Source organism: Tamandua tetradactyla, chromosome 4 (genome assembly GCF_023851605.1).
Source record: "Tamandua tetradactyla isolate mTamTet1 chromosome 4, mTamTet1.pri, whole genome shotgun sequence".
Taxonomy (NCBI): domain Eukaryota; kingdom Metazoa; phylum Chordata; class Mammalia; order Pilosa; family Myrmecophagidae; genus Tamandua; species Tamandua tetradactyla.
This window is the reverse complement of record NC_135330.1, coordinates 95,568,987-95,589,323: the sequence shown is the minus strand read 5'-3', so window position 1 is coordinate 95,589,323 and position 20,337 is coordinate 95,568,987. Positions and strand designations below refer to the sequence as shown.

General features: G+C 42.9%; 1 long non-coding RNA gene across 2 annotated transcripts in view; it reads right to left on the bottom strand.

Annotated features, from left to right (window-relative positions):
* The window catches only part of LOC143679198 (uncharacterized), a 29,678-nt gene extending 9,560 nt beyond the window's left edge, over positions 1-20,118 (bottom strand). For both annotated transcript variants that reach the window (XR_013173584.1, XR_013173583.1), the window contains exons 1-2: positions 20,029-20,118; positions 6,394-6,480 (exon numbers count right to left, since the gene is read on the bottom strand). This is a non-coding gene — a long non-coding RNA (uncharacterized LOC143679198). The remainder of the gene's footprint in view (positions 1-6,393; positions 6,481-20,028) is intronic.
* Positions 20,119-20,337: the final 219 nt, after the last annotated feature.

Here is a 20,337-nt window from a genome sequence, read left to right as displayed (position 1 = left end):
TACAGTTAGAATTTAAATTTTGTTTAAAAATGGATACTATGAATTATCAATAGATAAATATATAATATCTATTTTGAGTCCCCAAATACTGGTATTGAAGCAGAATCTTTTACATGGGTGATTGAGACACTACTTATAGAGCAGATGGCAATTTTGGGCAGATGCGATTATGCAGACAGTAAAAAGGAACATCAGGAAGGCATTTCTGTCTGTGGCTTAAACGAGGCTGTGCACTCAGGGATCTGGTCAGGTCTCATGGGAAGCTTCTACCTGTCATGTGGAATCTTGCATCCTGAGCCTTTGGGTGCACACTTTATTTGGTGGTCGAGTATGTGTAGCAGGACAAACTGGCTACCCCATTTCTGCTCCTCTTCTGTAGTATATGAGTTGTTATGGAAAAGCCACTGCTCAATCGGGACCAGGTTTTCCTCATCGTCTCCCTGGGTGGGGCCTGGGGACACTCCTCAGCAAGCCTCAGTGTGATTCTCAAGCTGCGGTGGTTAGGACCCAGGTGAGTCTTTTCCAGCATCTTCTCACCCAAGGGCTGGCTCTCGCAAGGAGCATGGCGGCCGCAGGGCATGGGTAACTGGGCTGGCAGGAGGTGGACGTCTTGACCACAGGTGGAGAGAAGGCCAAGATCCGGACACCATCTCACTGAATTTCCAATGTCTTAAGCTGCTCATTTTTTCACTGAAATTTTCCGACAACCAGCCTAACAGCGCACACCTGTTGTCTTACAGTCACAAGATGGCCAGGTGAGTCTGGGTGCAGTTCCAGGATTCACAGAGAACTGGAGAATGCATGAAACATGGCAAGGACCTGCCACCGGAGCCTTCTTGAAGGCACCAGGCCCACGGTGCTTGGTCCCATGCTCAGCCCCAGCTGAGGAAGACACAGCCTCCCAGCAATGTCAGGTTTCTTAGGGAAAAAGACAGGGAAAGCAGAGGAACCAGCAGTATCTACAACAATCTCCTCAAACAGGAGAAAGGCTCAGAGAGGAGTCCAATTGGACATTTCCCATCATGCTTTCCTTCCAATACCTACCCTATATAACTCTGACAGGAGAAATAGATAAACCACTGGAGTATTTTGAAAAGCTGTTGGGCTGACTCAGAATAACAGGTGAGTAATCAAGGGTGATCTGTCTTTTCCCAGACAATAAGGTGATTATTTGATTAATTTCCAGCTTCCTAACTAGATTAAGAGCAATATGAGGTCAGGAACCACACCTGGTTTTGCTTATTGTTTTTGCCCTATTACCCAGCAGCTATTGAGTCCATCCTGAATGAATGAATGATGAATATATAATGAATGATTCAGTTAATGAATACATGAATATTGAATGAACAGGAAACATGCAAATGCAAAACTGACATATGATGGAATGATGGACTTAAAGGAAAGAGGAAAATGAGTGTGAATGTTTAGCCTGGTGGTTACCCCCAAGTGTGCAGGCAGAGAGGGAAAGGGAGGAGGTGGGAGCCAGCTGTAAGGCAAGTGCAGCCAAAGGATGGAGAGCACTCAGAGACCCGAGTAGGTGGCTTCCTGTCTGATCCAGCCATCCCCTGCCACACTCATCACCCTGCTTTGCTCTGGGTGCACTGAATTCCTGCTCATCCTCAGTTTGATTTCTAAAAGGGCTTGCCTATCCCATAAGCCTCAGAGAAATCTAAGGAGAAGAAAGGTCTTGTCTGCCTGAGCTCCTTGGCACTGGCTGCATTTGCAGAGGTGAGCTCCTGCCCAGGCTTTGGCCGCTGCCTTGCCCTGTGGCCACAGCTGCCACAACGCCTGCTGCCTGTGCAGTCACAGAGTCATGCTATCGGTCAGGCTGCCTGGGCGCCCAGCTGTTGGGCTCTCAGTACTTTCCGTGCTTTCTCAGGGCCAAGGAAGTTTGTGGTGCTCTGGTCACTGCAGTGGGGCTTCCCGGAGGCCTCCTCTCTTCTGTCACTGCTGTGCCCCGGCTTCCTGCTGGGGCTTTGCTTGGGGAGGAAAAGAGGCCCTCAATGGCTGGTCCCTCTGCAATCAGCACAGCTTCTGTCATCAGCTCCCAAAATGAGGGCTCGACTGTGTTGACTGTGTGTGGGGTTGTGGGGTGGGGCATGGACACAGGACAGAGACCGGGCCACTTTGGAGAGACTCCCATGGGTCCACATCCTTTCTCTCCATCTTGGTGTGGGCAAGCTCCAGGCAGGGGCACAGCTGCCTGGCTTTTCATCTCTGCCCTTTACAGCCTGTTATTTGTCACCTAAACTATGATCCACTTTATTCCTGGATTAGCTACATTACTTCTAAAATTAAAAGTTCTTGCAAAGTAAAATCGTGATTTTCAAGACTTTTCTCTACCGCTATTTTGAAACTCAAGAATAAACATTGAATGCCTCCAATTTTGCCTTCAGCATATTCCCCGTGATTTTTACTCACAGTTTTCTGTCGAGAACCTAGTTTCATTGCCTTAAAGATGCTGACAGTGGAGAATTGAAAGTGGGCACTTCAAAATATATTGATTTAGATAGATAGATAGATATAAATCTGATTTCTTTCACAGTAAACTGTTACCAAACCATAATCAAAGTATATAAAAAACAGTCTTTTTTATTTTCCCATAAATCTTTATAATGTTTTGAAGCTTAAAATATTAAAAAATAAAGACATCCAGCTTGTCTTTATTCAATCTGGGTGACAGTTACAAGCCCCAGATGACATCTCAGAAGTTTAAAATGTAAGACAATGAAAAAGCTTGAACAGGATATTTAAAATGTTTTTAGGCAGTATTAGAAAACATCTTATGAATAAAGGGTGTCCCTCGACCCTGGCTTCCTGTCCTCTCACTTTGTGTGAGTGGCACTTGGAGGTGGGTAACTGCATGTATTGAATCTGGGTTGTGGGAAAAGAGAAAAATAAGTATAGTGTGCTTTCTTTAATAACCAATGGGCATCAGTTTCACAGTTTCCAAAATAATGTAACAGATGCATAAACATTTTCAAAATAGGACTTACTGTGCTTATTTCTAGCAGCCAGATGCAAAGTATTGACCCAAGTCTATGTCATTCTCTCCCTCAGGGTCAAGTGAAATGAAGCCACAGCTAAGGCCAAGTTTACTCATAATTCTTGCCTTCTCAAATATAAGAAATACTAAGTTCTTCACTTTTCTTTGTCATAATAGTGGCAATCACTAAGTCCTTACTCAGACCCTCTTAATAAGAAGACCTTTAATGAAAATTATAACAAAAGTACAAATATTCTCAAACATTCCCATTTACTTTTTGTATTATTAAAATACTATTTAAAAAGTAATAAATATGGTCATAAAATAATCAAATGCTCTCACTATCAATCTTTTTTTGGATAGATGTAATTGAGACATGTGTTTTCTTTCCCTTTAAACCTATATTTGGCTGATCATAAATTAACATTTTTTCCCATCAGTTGATAGTAACACTTTCTTATAACTTGCTTCATTTATTTTGAATTTAAAAAAGTTAGAAGTCAAATCATGCCTTTAGGTGGTCTTCACTATAAATGAAGATAAAACTCCACTTTACTCATATGTCAACATTTAAAAGCTCTCATCTAATTTGTCTTTGATTTTCTGTACACATTTCATTTTATAATCCTTTCATCTTTTGTGGTAAGTTTTAGGAATTCAGAAACTGAAGTTTACAAAAGACAAAAAAAATGTGTTAATACAATGCTCTTCATCAAGAGAGTGAAACTTCATTTTACAAAACTAATATCTAGCTCTGTTCATTATACATTTGGAAGTTTGTTCAGATTTTAAATACATGTGGAGTCAATTTCTGAATCACCTGAAAGTTAATCATACATGAACAAATCCAGCTGCATCTCAAACACATTTATAATAAAAACAGATGGGGTTGAGTGGAGCTCTGAAAATCAAAGCATTTTGCACAATTTTTCCAGGTTCATTAATTTTTTATTAAGTTGTAATTTCATCCCAGGATGATAATTGGAGATTCTCAAATGAGAAATAATATGGTAATTATCAAGTAGGCAACAGAATTAAGCAGTGTTGGAGTTATAGTCAATTTTAAGTAAGCTTCCCAGGCTCCCTGGCTTCAGAAGTATAATAACCAATTTCTTAATCACCCACCTTAAAATGTTTTTATTTTTTGGTCAGATGATGATCCAGAGGGGGTAAAAAAATAATCAAACCAGTCATTTAGTTGCCTCAAAATCAAACCAAATATTTGTTTGCAGTTGCAAACATTTAGATAATTTACCCACTAATTTTTATTTTCCTTCATGTTTTGCACATCCTTTTCAGAGCCAAAATGACCTTTCCTCTACTTTATTTGTTGATTTAAATGTCTTATGCAAAAAGAAATAGTAGCAGATGCATTTTTAAAAAATGAAACTGTTGCTCATTTGTGTCTAAAGAAAAATTTTATTTTTCTCACTTTTCAATTTTTTCCTTGTGTTTAGTTTTTTATATTTCATGTATTAATTGCTGGACATGGTTTTCATTGTGTTTATCCTGTTAGTGGTTTACTGAACTTTTTGAATTTATAAAATTATGTCTTATAGCATTTGGGGGAAATTTTTTAATATTATTCCTTCAAATTATTTTTCCTCCTGCATTAAATTCCTTCTCGACCTCTTCTAGCAAAATATTAGACTTCTTGATATTGTCCCTTAGGCTGATAAAGTTCTGTTCATGTTCTCTGAACCATTTTTCCTTTCTGGTATTCAAATTAGAAAATTACTATTGATTTATTTTCAAATTCACTGACGTTTCCCTCTTATCAACATTCTACTACTGAGCCCATCGAATGAATTTTCTCATTTCAGAATGATTTTTTCAGTTCTAAAGTTTCCTTTTTTTTCATGGTTTCTCATTCTCTATTGAGAGCTTCTTTTTCTATTCATTTCAAGAGGCTTTTTCCTTGACCTCAAAGAGCCTTGTTCTAACAGTCTCCTTAGTCTTGTGTCATCATTCCAGCTTCTGGGCCATCTTGTGACTGATGTCTTTTGCTTTGAGATGGTTACAGTTCCCTGCTTCTTTTTATATCAAATAATTTGGAATTATATCCTGGACATTTTTAATATTATATTATGAAACTCTGGGTCTTGTTAAAATCCTCTGGAAAGTGTTAATTTTTATTTTGTTTGTTTTGACAGTCAATTAACCCAGTTAAGTTGAGGCTGCCTCATCTGTTATGGAAAGTAGTTCCAATATCACTCACATGTGACTTTGCTCTTGGAAATACCCCATGCATTGGACTCTGAGGGTGAGTCTTGGCCTTGAACAAGGGTTTGTCATGGTTCAGGACTGTAAGTCTTTGTGAATTTGGTCTCTTCTGGCATGAGCCTGTGACATGTGCCAACTCACAGACAGAATGGGACAACCCTTCTCACGTTGTCCTCTGAGACCCACCTCACCCCTGGCTCACAGCAGCCCCTGGTGGGCCTTCCCTGGAAGCTGTAGGTGCCTGTGCCCCTACCAGGGCCATTCAGCCTGGGGGGAGGAAATATGTGGGAATCCCCCACCCTCTTCGGACAACCAGGTCCTGTTTTCCCAGCCATCTTCTTCTGCCAGAAGCAAATGCTCTCTGCTAGGGACAGAGGGAGTTCCACCACTGTTGTTGCAGTGAGCCCTGGGACTTGAACAGCCACCAAAACAGAGCCAAGAGAGAAGAAAGGAGTGACGAGGCTGAAATCCCCCATGTCCTTATTCTCACAGAGGAGAAGTTGTCTCTTCCTCTGTCAGACAGACAAGGTGCCACCAGCACTTCTCTCCATGTCTTTACTGTTGCTGCCCTACCCATGCGATGAGAGGAGAACTTCTCAGCCCTACAGCATGGCACATACAAAATGAACTCAAAATAGCTGTGGGATGCACATGGGCAGGGGAAACGTACATGACACATGAGACAGGGTCGATGTAAGATGTGTTCACAAGTGAGCAGAAAGTGGGGATCAGGAAGTAGACACAACTACATCTGGGCAGTGCCCGAAACTCAAGGTGAGTGGGGCAATTTCGAGGCAAGTTGTCTCTTGGTAGCAGTTAGTATTGGCTTTAACCACATCATCAGACAACTCTAAAGCTCATCACTTTCTAACCAGCAGAGACTTAGCATACTTGAGACTCTTTTCTATTCAACCCGGCATGGTTATTTCCTCTCAGCCTCCTGTTGTGTCTCAATGAAGACATCTGAGAATGCATTTACAAAGAGCAAGATTAGAGGACGTCTCTGGCATTATGAGAAGATTGGTTTTGCACCATGTTCCCAGATTTATTGCAGGGAGTGCTTAGACAGTATTTGGGGTCCAAGTTTTAGAAATTTATGAGTTTTAACCAACTCAAAATTTTTTTAAAATCCTTTCTGAAATGATATTAATGCAACATAAAAACTAATCATAACTGCTTCTTACTTTGGGATAGGAAGCCGCATCAGGTTTTATCATTGTCTTTTGTGTTTGCTTGATTGCTTCATTCCAAATACATCTGAAGACTGGCATCTGAAAGGGATGTGAGGGTAGACATGGAGGCTATAAAATCACATGCAAAGATGTGGATTCTGAAAATTTTTTTTTAAGCCAGAATATTCTTAATTTCACAATGATGCATGCCTTTAATCAGTTCTATACTTCATTCAAAATATTTGTTGAGCATAATAAAGTTACATGTTTATTTGGTCTACCAAGTTTTTTCAATGTCCAGATGACAAAAAATTCACTAATTGCTTTAACCAAGTCAGTTATTTCTATGAAAATAAATTAAAACCAAAATAGAAAAAATGGACACTTTTTTAATAAGTAGTTTTCCATCTTTTTTTCATTTCCTGTTTTACAAAGCTAGACCTTGGTTTGCACAATAGGCTTAAAGTTTCACTGTGACTGCTTCTTTTATAAATGTTGCTCAGAAAAGTCATAAATAGTCAACTGTGGAAACTATGAGGACAGACTATGCTGTAGATAGATTTTGCCCAATAAAATATGCCATCAAGAAAGGTATGTTTTAAGATCTTCCTGATTTTGAAAATATTAAATAAAACAAGTGTTTTTGGAGTTTGTTACTGAGAATAATCATAATTGTCAAGAGGAGCCATGACTTAGTATGTGACTACGCTGTCATCCACTAGCTCCCTCAGGGACCCACCACGGTGCTTCTGAGTTCATGCTATGCTTTTTGTCTTAGAGTAATCTCTAGAGCCATCAGGTGGAGCAGACTTTCTGAATCTGTTTTTTTAAAACTATAATTGATTATAATTACTAGATCATGCATGTTCTTTGCTTAAGGAAACAAAATATTTACCGTGTTTAGATTTAGTTTCCAAAGAAAAATGTTTCATTTTATTTTATTACAGGTGAATGTAAAATCGATTCTCAGAAAATGAAAAGTACATTTACTGTGTGTTTGCATAATTAAATAGCTTAGAGATGCTCTAACACCCACACGAAGTAATCTGTTTAATTCTGATATTGACAGCCTACACTGCCTTCCTTTTCAATGAACTGCTTAGGTTTGTTTAAATAATTCATTAAACTCTTAAATGAACATCATTCCATGAACCTTCTCAAGATATAAATAAATTTTAATGAAATAAATATGAATTACAGGTCTGTAATACAAATTCAGCTGTGAGCCAGGATTGGGGGATCTGCTGCTTTAGGACATGCCCCTTGCCCCTGAGGGAAGAATGGACCTTTGGTCAGGGCCAGACAAAAGAGAGTATAGGCCTTCCAGCTGCACCATCTCCCTGGCAAGCCTGTGGGGATGAGGCTTCCTTGTCCCCATGCCCACAGCCCAGCGCCCCTGTCCAGTAGACAGAGCTCTCTCAGACCGCCCCCCCACCCAGCCCAGGCTGGGGTGGACAGTTGTCCAGGGTGCCCTGAACTTTTCAGCATGGGGTCTGGGTCTCCCTTCATGGTGGACAGAAGACCGAGGCGAGAGAAGGTGGGAGCGGTGCCAGCCTGCCAGTGGTGATGACACTGACCATCCCTTCTTCCCCAGATGTCATGGCTGGTCCCTGCCCTGACCCTGCCAGGCCTCGCCTGCGGGTCGGGAGCAGCCTCGTGCTCACACAGGTAGGGGCTTTGTGTCTTGTCTTTCTTCCAGCCTCAAGTCCTGGAGACGGGCTTGGGGTGGGGACAGGGACATTTCTGGAGAGAACACAGAGACTCCACCCTTTGTACCAGGAGCCGCCAGCCTGAGCCCTTTACTCCTTCCATTCTCTTCCCCTCTGGTGCACACAGGCAGATCATTTCCTGCAAAGGTCCTGGGGTGGGGGTGGGGAGGCGGGGTTCTGACACACAGGGGCACGACCACTTAAAATCACCTTGACTCCAAGCCCTGCTTCTCATGGGCAGCCTGAGTAGGACTTGCCCACTTTTCCTCCTGGTGAGCAGGGATGGGCCTCCTGGGCATGGGGTGATGCCTGGGGACCCTTGGTGTCCCTCCTCCAGGAGGCCGGTGGGACAGAGGCCAGCAGCCAGGGTCCCCATGGGACACAGGCTGCTTCAGCAGGGCACACTCTCTATGCATGCCCAGAAATCAGGAGAAACCTGCTTACATGCTCAGCTCACTTCAGGAGACAAGATGACTTTCAGATTCTAGAAATTCTGTAGAATTCACAAAGTCAAATAAGTAGCAGGTGGGAGCCCAGGTATAAGCATCCCATGGCGTGGTGGACCCAGGCAGACTCAGATGGCCCGGCTTGTGCTCAGAGACCACAATCCTGCCTCACACACGTGCATGCACACACACTCACACATACGGTACATGTGTGCGCACACACCCTGATTTTTTCCAGTCCCTCCTGACTGGACCTTCTCTCCCCAGACTTTGCAGATGGGGAGGAAACCAGAGGGACATGGCCTCCCACACCAGCCCTAGCCCATTGGCACAGCCTGTGACCCAGCCAGGAAGAAACATTCCACGCTGCGGTGCCGCTGACCAATCTCAGGGGGTGGGGGAGGAGACGTGGGGGGGAGAGATGGGGAAGAGACAGCGGTGAGAGACTGGGGGTGCACAGAGAGCAAGGGGGCAGAGAGACGGAGGGGGAGAGCACAGGAGTTGGGGAGAGACCCGGGGCCGCCCGAGAGAGCAAGGTGAGTGAGGACCGATGCGGGCAGAGCTTTGCACCAGGAGCAAACATGGCGAGGAAATGCGGCGAGGCGCCAGCGAGGAAATGTGGCGAGGCGCCCGCGAGGTGTTGGGCTCCAGACCCGGCCCAGCTCTGTCTGGCCACACAGCCAGGGAGGAGGGTGTCTCTGTGTCCCGCGGCTGCCACAGCAAACGCCACAAGCGGGGTGGCCTAAATCGAGGGGCTGCTTTGCTCCAGAAGCCCCATGGAGGCCTGGCCTGCTCCTGGCCTGCAGCGCTGGAGTCTGCACTCTGCCCTCAGGTGCTGGTAGCTGAGTATCCATGCCACATCCGCGCTGCCTCTCCTGAGGACATGGCCAGTGAACACCGGGCCCCTGACCCAGGCTTAGTCCAGCTCAAGAGCCGCTGCTCAGTAGCAGCTGCAAAGACCTTATTTCCAAATAAGGCCACCACTCCCAGGCCCACAGGGGGGGACTTGGGCAAGCTTTCAGGGTCGCTGCCCTGTGCTCTCACTGACCAGCCACCACTCCCCTTTGCAGCCTGCACCTGTGCAGCCCTGAGCCCATCACCTGAAGGAGGCCAGGCAGTGTCCCTGAGCCTGTGCAGCCCTGAGCCCATGGAGCAGGCAGCAACTCTGGGCTGCAGGGGGAGAGCCAGGGGTTCGGAGCTCCTGCCACATAGAACCCTGGGCCCTGCCTCCTTCCCAGAGCTGGGCACTGGGTCTGGTCCTCCTCAAAAGTTTGTTCCATCACCTCCTGCCACTGCTCTCCACATAAGAGGAGGGCTGACCAGGGCTGGAGAGAGCTGGGGGCTGCAGGGAGAAGGGCTCCTCTGAGCCCCTGAGGCTGCTGGGCTGCTTCTCTCCCTCATCGCAGGGCACTGAGTATTCCACCTTCCAGGCAAGCACCTGGAGTAAAATAAAAACAAATAGAAAACAAACAAAATGGGAAGGTACAATAGAGTGAATACTAATGTAAACTATGGTTGTAATTAATGGCATAAATTTAATAATCTTGTTTCAACTGTAACAGAGGTGCCACCCTAATGCAAAGTGTTAAAAAGAATGGAAACTGAGTATGTTTGCTTGTGGTGGGGGGGTATAAGGGAACTTTGCATTTCCTGCATGATTTTTCTGTAAACCTCAACTTCTTTAAATCAATAATAGATAAATAAATAAATAAAACAAAACAAAAAAGAAGAATGAAGTGCTGTGGTGTTTTGAAAAAATATTTTTATGTTGCAGGCAAGGTAGGTTTTATTCATTCCTAGTAAAGAATTTGTTTTTGTATAGATTTAATGTCAATGTACAAAAGAAATTATAGTTTGTCAAACTTACTTATAACATACATATTTATAACATGTGAGGAGGAAGGAGGAAAGAAGATTAAATTTGTATTTAAATAAATATACTAATAACATAAAATTAAGGCTCAAATAATCATACAGCCTGGCACTCATGCCCTCTTATGTTCAGTGTACACACTCAGGAATTCATTTTCTCTAAGGATTCCACAATAGTGGATTAAACTTAAATGGTGTATAAAAATGCCTCTAAGAATTTTATGAGATACTTCCCACTAATCACCACAAAATGAGCATGGACGTTGGCCTCTGCTCTCTCCTATAATTGCACTAAAATGACAGTGAAGATCAAACCACAAGGACAAGGGGACTTTGTGAGGGGTAGAGCAGTAGAATCTAAAAGTGCAGATGGATGAGTGCTGGCTTCACAGCCACCAAAGGCCAGGGGCAGTGGCTGAAGTCTCAGCACCCATGCATCTTGCAGAGCCACCCAAAGCTCTGAACTGAGAAAGTAGGGCCCTGCACTGGCATGGGTGAAAGAGAGGAGGGTTGACTGGATGCATGGACACCAGTGTTCGGAAGCCCATGTGCCTGCCCTGCCCACGATGGATGTCCATTCAGGGAAGATGCTGATTCAGGGACACTCTGCACATGGCAAGGCTGTGCTGAGGAAGAGGGGACACATGAAGTCTGCAAACCACATGTGGAACCTGCAGCCCCTATTTCCCAATAAGCCCCCCGAATAGTGGTGATCCATTTAAGGCAGCATTCCAGTTATCCTTCTTATTTCTATTTCTATTTGTGTATTTTGAATTATTTATAGTGAATATGTGTTACATAGTTGAGTAAAATTCATAAGGCACATCACTTCTGAGCTCTGATCCTATGCATAGCCAAGCAATCAACAGGAGAGTAGTGTGAAGCATTCATCTGACATGCAGGGCCCCCAAATAGTTACCCTGTATCTGGAGCCTTCTGAAAGTGGCAGTACATCAAAATGGGATATGATGCCAGATAGAAGCCAGCATGGGATCCCAAAAATAGGGGTTTGATAGATGAGAGAAACAAGTGGAAGAGTTGGGGTGGATGTGAAGGAGTCCCGGGGATGCATGGAGAAGCTGTCAATTGCACCAAGGAGCGGGGAGAGGAAGCCAGGGGTGGGGGGCCTCCAGCAGGGCCTGCTCCTATGTAGGGGGGGAGGCCGGGGCAGGGGAGCCTTTGGCAGAGCCCACCTGCTAGGCTTAGGGGGCTTAGGATCTGGGGCTCTGTCCCTTCTAGGCCACCACAGAAATGCCCTAATTTTCACTTTTAAGCTCAGAAGGAAAATTGAATATAATGACCACAAATGCATCCTAATGAAGCACCTGGATGATGCTCACCTTCCCCCAGTGCAGTGGTGAGCATAATTCTCACATTTCCTAGGCAGGAAGGTGCCCAGGAAGGAGCCCCTGCCAGGGCTCCACAAGCCTTAGGGCAGCCCCTGCCTCTGGGAGAGGAGAAAGGAGGAGTGGATCATGTCACCTGGACAGACTGAACAGGGACACAGACTTGTGTCAGAGGATCAGGGATAAATGCCTAAAAAACCAAGTCAGCAAGAAACAAGACAACACACAGCTAGAGGAGCATGGCACAGTCCCTAAGACAGGCGTGCAGGCCTAACGGGCTACCAGTCCAGCTGTCAACAGGACATGGTCAAAATACACGCAGAAGAGTGACAGAGTTAAAAGCATGATTTTACAAGACTGGGAATCCAGGGGAGGTCGTGTGTTCTAGGTTATAAGGTGGGCAGGTCCTACCTTCCACAGTAGGAAAGGTGACAGATAAGAAATGAACTGAACACTTAAGAGCTAGTATTAGAGGCATATTATAAAAACATGGAGGTAAATAGTAGTAGAAACAGTTAAAAGATAAAAAGAGATGAAAGCTGTGAACTTTGGGGACTGAGGATTGGTGTGGACACGATTGGAACACATGATCTTGTGCATTACACAACATAGAACTTTTGGGCTTTTTTTTGGCCCATATGCCAAAGTAGTGACACTTAAAATAAATGAAAGGAAGCATAGGCATTGCTGAAAGTTACATGCTTGATTAAAGAATTTTCTATTTTTCTAAGTGTTTATGGATTATATATTTTAGTTTAAGAAGTGCAAAAGTGAATGAGCTGCATGGAAGATATGCTTGCAGGATGTTAAGGAAGAGAGCAAGTAGTCTGACGCCGATGTGAAACCCTATAATAATGGAGGTGAACAGAGAAATGATGCAAGATGACAATGACTGAAAATGAGGAAACTGAAAAATGCTAGAATGAATTATACCAAAGTACAAAAGAAAAGCGGCTATAGATTATGATCAGTATGGAAGAATATAACATAACACGGTACAAATATGAATTTGTATGATGAGATAAGGGGAAAGGGTTAAACAGCATAATACATATCATATTTTATTAATAACTTGATAATCTGCCAAAATGGCACAGCTTAGATGGGGGACTTGTTAGTATATAAAAAGCTTTGAAGATATTTGAAAATCTATTCCCAGAAAATCATACACATGAGATTCAGATCACGTCTTTCATGGTTCTTTTAAATCCATATCAATATCCCAGTAACTATACATCCATCCCACAATGGTATCTACTGACCCATAGATGGTTAAATTGTGTGATTTTGTTTGGGTTTTTTCATGGGCAGGCATGGGGAATAGAATCCAGGTCCCTGGGCATGGCAGGTGCGAACTCTGCCACTGAGCCACCGTGGCCTGCCCTGATTTCATTTTTTGTATGCTGTATGGTGGGGCTCACATTTTGTCCTTTTTCCATATAAGTATCCCATCTGGCAGCACCATTTGAAGAATTTTTGTTTGTTTCTTTTTTGTTTGTTTCTTTTTTGGGACATGCATGGACAAGTTCTAGCCCAGGTCTCCCACATGGCAAGTGAAAATTCTACCAAACTGTGTGACTTTTAAAAAGAAAACAAAAAGGAACATGAAAAAGACACTCTTAGTCAAAAAGTAAACAGGAAGGACAAAATAGTCCTCCTCTCAGGCAAGAATCAAAAAATTAGGGAATTATAAAATAATTAACATTTTTAAAGAAGTCCATAATACTTTACAGAAGGAAACAAAAGAAAAGATTGCTAACCACAGCATATAAAGTTCAGAAGGAGCAGAGAGAAAAATAGTGAGGTATTTAGTGAGCAGTGAGGTACAAGCCAGCATTTGTCCTGATGGCAATGTCAGGCTTTGCAGGGGTGGACACGGTGTTGAGATTTTCCTGATGAATGGTTTAAACCAGATAGCAAAACCCTGTTGCTTCTGCATCCTCTTTCTAGAGCCTCACCTTCATGTTTGGGATTTGGGTACCAGATTAAAAGAGCTCTTGTTTATCTGTGTTCACAATGGGCCAGGCATGTTCATTGCACCCTTTGACAATTCAACAACTACTTACTGAATGTCTTCTAGACACCAGGCACTGGGGTGCCAGCTGTAAACAAAACATGCTATGCCAGCTTCCCAGAGCATGCAGTCTAATAACTTGGACAAGTGGGCCTTACCCAATAGTAGGAGGCGGGAACTAAGCACCCTGCTCTGGAGGGAGAAAATCACAAAAAGTCGCTCATCAGCCTCCCCACGTAGCTGTGCAAGAGGAAAAGCCAGTGTTTGCAGGAAATCTGGGGAACCAGCCACATCCAGCTACAGGAAAGGGTCTAGATGGGAGCAGGCAGAGAAGTAGGGTCTTTGCCTCAGACAGGGGCAGGAAGGGAGGAAAAGGAGCTACAGGCAGATGTGGGGAGCAGCTGGAACCCCCAGCCCATTTGCATCTGCCCCAGTGCATCTAAACCCTACTACAGAGGGAAACAATGGCTGCAGCCCCACTTCCACCTCCCTGGTGCCAACTCTTACAGGGAATAAAAAAAGATACTTAGTTCCAGCTTAAGCAATTTACACAATAAAACCAGCACAGTTCATGCCTTGCCAAATTATCAGAACTTCCAACAAAAAGATCTTGTTCCACCTAACACGATGTCCCACTCTCTCATATATCTAAACCACTCTGAGGTTTCTCAAGGTTTTTGAGAAGTATGTTGGAAATTTGTTCAGTTTTGAAGGGGTTTATTTTGGTGTCTGTAATTTGTCAAAAATTGAAATCTCCCTTCAATTGTTATGCCTTTGAGTCTTCAAAGAAAACAACCATTTTTCTTTGACTTTTGATTGTGTCATTCCTAGTCACCCAAATGAAGAAATGGAAAAATGAAATTTAATTTCCTCTTTGTTTCCAAAACTTACTCATCTTCATTTAGCCATGCTAATTTTGCTTTTGGTCTTCCATGGAATATAAATTGAACTGGAAAATATTTATGGTTAACAAATATGATTTTTTCTAAATTTTTTTTTATACATGGGCAGGCACTGGGAAACAAACCTGGGTCCTCTGGCATGACAGGCAAGTGTTCTTGCCTGCTGAGCCACCATGGTCCACCCTACAAATATGATTTTATTGGAATAAACAGTTCATCAGGAATTCTTATGAACTGGAAATTTTTAAACAATTCTTTACTAGGCTCTCTTACCTATTTGAAGTTTTAGCTTTCCTTTCCACCTCCTTTTTACCCACTTTAATATTCAAACCCTTGACTCCATTCTATACAATTTTTCCATTCCTTCTAATAAAAACTTCCTGTATATAGAAAGGTATCTATATTTTACCCTAAAGAACATACTAGCTGAATTATTTTTCTATATATATGGGGTCCTTTCTTTCCTGTATGAAATCAGATGCAGAAATTTTAATCTGTCAGCAGATGGTACCAGAATTCCAGGATTTCTCTTTGAATGAGAATTGTATTTAAATGGAAAAATACTTTGATAAGTGCTTGGGCTAGAAGGTGAAGTTATAAAGGACTCTGAGAAAATGTGGAACTTATTTGCATGAGAAAAGGGAGAGAATGTTTTTCTGGGAAGGGGGAATGGGGAGTGAAAGGAGAGAGGGAGGGGACAGAGGGAGGAGGGAATGAAGGGAAGGCAGGGATTTGCTTAAAGTTCTTGACTACTTCCTGAAACCTCTCCAATTAAAAAAAATGTACACAATGCCCAAAACATTTGATACACAGGCTTATTATTTGTATGCAAACCAAGAAGAAGGCAGATCTTTGGATTTGTTTTTGCCATGGGACAGGGTGGAAATACCAGGTAGAGATTCAGGAAAGAGCCAGAGACTTCATGGAGAAGAAAGTGGCTGGAAATTTGCCAAAACTGTGGGCTCAGGACACTGGAGGTCTGTGAAATTGACTCATGCTCTGGGAAGACTAGAGCTGTCAATAACTTCAGTGTTTGTCACAAGTGGAATCACTAAAAGGTACCTACCTGGCCTGAGTACTTTCTACCAAGAAACAAAAGACCCTAACTGTTCTCCTGCTGCTGGCATCGATCAGTGGGATGAGCTGAACTCTAGTCCTACAGCGAGACCCAAGGCTCCAGGAGGTCCTTTTCCCATGTAATCTAACACCCTGCTGTGGAAGCAGAACTGTCAGCATAAATAAAAACAGCAAAGACTCAAGGGATAAAAACATGACAGAGCAGACTCAGAGGGAGAGAGGAAATAAAATGTAGGTATCTTTGTTTATCCTATGCCCACAGAACGTCATTTCCATGGCCTTATTCTCCAAGTCATCACATTAATGATTTAATACTTTTTGAGTATTGAAATTACAGGTTGTTTACTGTACATAAGATTCATTGTTTTATTTATAGGGTGCATAAGGAGGTGCACATTTTGTTTTGCTGATTGACTGCACTGTGTGCTATCTAAGAATATTCCAGATAGGTTCCAATAACAACTCTGTGTGCCATGTGCAGTGTGGCATAGGGTCAAGGGGTTCTTAACAAGTGATTAGAAATGTGTGTTGGAGGTCATTGTTCTAGTTTGCTAGCTGCTGGAATGCAATATACCAGAAATGGAATGGCTTTTAAAAGGGGGAATTTAATGAGTTGCTAGTTTACAGTTCTAAGGCTGAGAAAATGTCCCAATTAAAACAAGTCTACGGAAATGTCCAATCAAAGGCATTCAGGGAAAGATATCTTGGTTCAAGAAGGCCAATGAAGTTCAGGGTTTCTCTCTCAAGTGAGAAGGCACATGGTAAACATAGTCAGGGCTTCTATCTCAGCTGGAAGGGCACATGGTGAATACAGCATCATCTGCTAGCTTCCTCTCCTGGCTTCCGGTTTCATGAAGCTCACCAGGAGGCATTTTCCTTCTTCATCTCCAAATGTTGCTGGCTCATGGACTCTCTGCATCTCATGGCTACATCATTCTGCTCTCTCTGAATCTCTCATTCTCTAAAGTGTTTCCTCTTTTATAGGACTTCAGAAACCAATCAAGTCTCACTCAAATGGGTGGAGACATGTCATCACCTAATCCAGCTTAACAACCACTCTTGACTAAATCACATCAACCAGGGAGATGATCTCATTACAGTTTCAAATATACAGTATTGAATAGGGATTATTCTACCTTCATGAAATGGGATTTATATTAAAACACGGCTTTTCTTTGGGGACATGCTTCCTTTCAAACCAGCACAGTCATTGAGTTTTATTTCTTCCACATGTGCAATATCATTCTGCTGGGATCTGTATTTTGCCACCACCTCCCACTCCCCTCCCTTGGCACAAGTGGAATTAATGAAGCTGAGTGAGGACTTATTAACAGACACCCTCAAGACTCAAGTTCACACATGAATTTCATTATTAAGGAATTGTTTTCCCCTTAGTGTTAATATTAATATCAGAACAAGTATTTTTCATTGTTTAACATTTATTTTAAGTTGTAAAAAGATGATTTCTCCTTTAAGTTCTCATATATTTTGCTGAAGATTATTAAAATATTAGTTGGCAGTGTCAGCAGTGGGCCGAACTAAGGATGCTAATTTGCTTTCCAGTTCTGATGGTGTTTGGTGATATGACTTTGGGCAAAATGTTAACTTTTCTGTCTCTTCTCTTAATCTATAAAATATAAATCTGACATTTCTCCTACTTCTCATCTTGAAAACTTGTTTAAAAAAGTATAGCTCTTTCATAATATTCACTAAGCATCATGGAGCTTTGAAGCTCCATGCACCCCAGAGAAGCCTGTTCTTAAAGCTCATCCATTCCTGTGTGGACCAGCGGTAAGTAGAATCTTTTCATGAGGCTACTCATTAAGGTGGGGCCCACCTTTTTCAGGCAGGGTCTGAATCCTCTTCTTGGAGTCCTTCATAAGAAAATTAAATTCAAACAAAGAGAGAGGAAGCCATAGAAACTAGAAGCTGAAAGCAAGGAAACTTTGAACAGGAGAGACCAGCAGACGACGCCATGTGCCTGGCTGTGTGGCAGAGGCACCCAGGGTCAGCGGCAGCCAGTCTTCAGGAAGGAAGCAACATCGCCTTGATGATGCCTTCATCTGGACATCCTCACAGCCTCAAAATCCCAAGTGTATAAGCCAGTAAATTCCCATTGCTATAAAGCCCACTCATTTCATGGTTTCTGCTGTAAACAGCCTGGAAAACTAAAATAAGCCCTCTAAAACCTTCAGAAATAATAGATGAATTCTGGGTCTCCACAGCAAAAACAGAGTTGAGAATTAAGTTGTTTTCTCAGGTTGAGTGAAGCCTCAACCAGCCCAGGTGAGATGGGCTTTTTTTCTGCAGTGAAACCTGCCATGACCTAGGAGCTGGTGAGCCATGAGCCTGGCTTGGAAGAGCATTGCAAGTTTCAGGTGAAGGTCATTTGCCAAGGGGAAGTAGTGAGACAACATCACTTCTGGGGAATAAAGTGGGACAAGCATACTGATCCAGGTGCTGGTGTTCCAGTGTGAGAAAATCGTGCAATGACTTGCCTCTCACACCAGAAACACTGTCACACCCAGAAGGTAAATGCCAAGAGGCCCCCATTTGTGGATGTGCTCTGTACCCTCCAGATAGGAAAACTCCTCAGGAAACATGAAGGCATTGGGGATTTCCACTTCTCAAGAACAGCCGCTATACTCCTTTCTCTCAGTAGGGCTGTGTGTTTTCTGAAGAAAAATGTTGTAACAGAAAGACCCAGCTATGGCTTTGCCTCCATCCTGCCACATTCTATCCTCTTTTCATTGTTCTAGTGGAAAGTGGCAGCAGATGATGGGTCTTGCATCTTTGTCAGTTGATAGACCTTTCACTTCTTTGGAGGAATAGGGATTTAATTTGATATATCTTTTTTATTGAAATAAATGTGGAATTTTCTGTTTAGATCTGACCAATTCCAGAGGTTATTTCAAAGTTGACCTAACTTTGAGTAGCTATATAACTATCTTCTACTACATGTTATACTTATACAACTACTCCAGAAGAGGTTTCATTTTTTATAAGTTTCTCATCATCTCATCATTTGCTTCCAACTTTCCTTTTTACTTCTGCATCTCCAGCTCAATCTTAAAGGTAACTTTCCATTTTGTTCTGATGGAATAGTGTCAAGGCACAGTTTCCTTAAAACTGCCTTTATTAAAGGACAATCTGGGGTAATGTGTTGAAGATCTGAATTCATAAAAAGTTTATTTTAGGCACAGGCTCTCAAATTTTAAGATCCCTCAACATCTCTCAGGAGTTTATTAAAATGCAAATTCTTGAGATTCTGATGAGGAAGTGGAAAGAGAGATGTGTTGTAACAGGCCTCGCAGGGGCTCCCTTGCACATGCCCCAGGAGTCTACAGGAGCCCAACTTTCAGTAGGTGCAACAGGTGAGTGCTGGGCCAGCAGAGAGATGCCCAAAGAGATGAAGAGTAGCTTTGTGGTCATCTGATGTGGCCATAAATGGTAAGCTCTGTTCATAATTATGACTCTCAATAGTAGACAATTCTAAATTATAAATAACTGGGTACTGAGGAAGTGGTCAGCTTGTGCTTTGGGTAAAATCTATTTTATCCTTTCTGAAAATATAGGATAATAGGAATTACTACCTCCCTCCACTTCTAACCTGAAGCAAAATTCACTTACTATTCTTTACAACACACTTGAAGGAAATGTGTATCCTGTTTTATTGGTGATGGGAGGCAGGGGTGAGTAGAGCCCAAACTCACAGGGAATTACTTATCCACACATTTATAAATTGATAAACAACTATACACAGTGGCATTCAAGCCTGTGTGACTCAATAAACACTTGTCTCTTACCACGTCCTATTGATTCCATTCCTGCAATTCTTCCCTCCCCCCTTGGCCTCCTGCCCCAGTTGCTCACCTGGATTTTTATGAAAGTGTTATAACCACTCTCTTATCTCAGTCACTGCCATTTGGAAGCATTTTCCACATTTCACTCTAGAGTTCTTCTTCCAAAATGCACCTGTGAGGGGTCACCCAGCACCACCACATCCCAACTGAAGCCCTTTGGGGGCTCTTCATTTCTAAGAAGGTAAAATCCAAACTGTTTAAGCCCTCCCATCCCACCCTAAAGCACCTGAACCCCTGTGTTCCCTACCATGCCAGCACACCTCACTTGTCTCTCATGAAGTACTTCCTCCTACCTCTTCTAATTCTCAGTCATCCTCCAAGACCCAACCCATACGTGAGCTTCCTGAAGACCCAACCTACACATGAGCTTCCCAAAGACCCAACCTATACATGAGCTTCCCAATGACCCAACACATACATGAGCTTCCCCATGAAGTCCTCAGTGATTCTTCTGCAAGTTTCCATGGGCCCATTAGCGACATTGAGCTGCTCCCTCCCCTAGGCACCCTGTCCAATGTGTAGCATGTATTCCATGGTGTCATAATGGCCTGGGACTGGGAGCGCTGGAGCACAGGGACTGCCAGAGTACTTATGGTGCCCATAACAACCAACCAATCTTGTGTTGAATGACAAGATACAATTCCAAGTCCTAGTTAATATTTTACTACCTCAGAAAAATGATAATAATAATAATAACTATCTTCTTTGACATCCTAGTCTTAATGGA